The following is a 669-nucleotide window of genomic DNA, read 5'->3' as shown; positions in this document are numbered from 1 at the left end:
TTTCAAAAATTCACTTAATTTTCTTTTCTGTGTGCTAATTAGATAGCACCTTGTTTTCACATTAAATAGACTTCCACATGAGAAAGCAGCAAGGATGCAGTGGCGTTAATGTTTCCTGGTGGTAGTGGGGGACTGTGTTTGTGCTTTCCTCTGGTCAGCTCTGGTAAAAGTCAGATTTCTTTGTCTCAGATCTTCCTCTAGCCTTGTTCTTCTTTCGAGAGTTCCCTTGTGCTGCCTCAGTTGGATCTCCTTCACTTGACAGGGGCGTACCCGAGCAGCGACCCTCCCCAGCACTAGCCCAACTCCTACTTACCTGCCAGGTGAGATACTATGATCATGAAGGTGCTTCTCCCAGGGCAAGGCTCACCCATTGCACTCTGGGTGTGCTGCTCCTGCGATTTCCCCAAATGTGGGAAACTTGACTGCATAATTTGTGTTTCCCCTGGTCGGCTCTCGTATAATTCAGATCTCTTTGTCTCAGGTCTCTCTCCAGCCTAGTTTGCTGTCTGTTTCCACTTCTCTTTTCTTAAACCGCTCCCTTCTATGTCCTTGCGCACCTTAATTAAATCTAACTCTGATTACGTCAGAGAAGGCCAGGTACCCTACACCATAAGAGGGGGTTTGAAATTTTGACTTGTCTACTTAAAGATCACCAAAATCTGATCACAA

The 669-nt window shown here is 45.7% G+C and overlaps 1 non-coding gene across 1 annotated transcript; it reads left to right on the top strand.

Moving 5' to 3' along the window:
* The first annotated feature begins 305 nt into the window (after positions 1–305).
* Positions 306–468, top strand: LOC135028286 (U1 spliceosomal RNA). Its single transcript, XR_010224635.1, has one exon. It is a non-coding gene; the product is annotated as a U1 spliceosomal RNA (small nuclear RNA).
* Positions 469–669: the final 201 nt, after the last annotated feature.

The sequence above is a fragment of the Pseudophryne corroboree genome, unplaced genomic scaffold (genome assembly GCF_028390025.1).
Source record: "Pseudophryne corroboree isolate aPseCor3 unplaced genomic scaffold, aPseCor3.hap2 scaffold_475, whole genome shotgun sequence".
In the NCBI taxonomy this organism is placed as follows: Eukaryota; Metazoa; Chordata; class Amphibia; order Anura; family Myobatrachidae; genus Pseudophryne; species Pseudophryne corroboree.
This window is presented reverse-complemented; position numbering and strand designations above follow the sequence as displayed.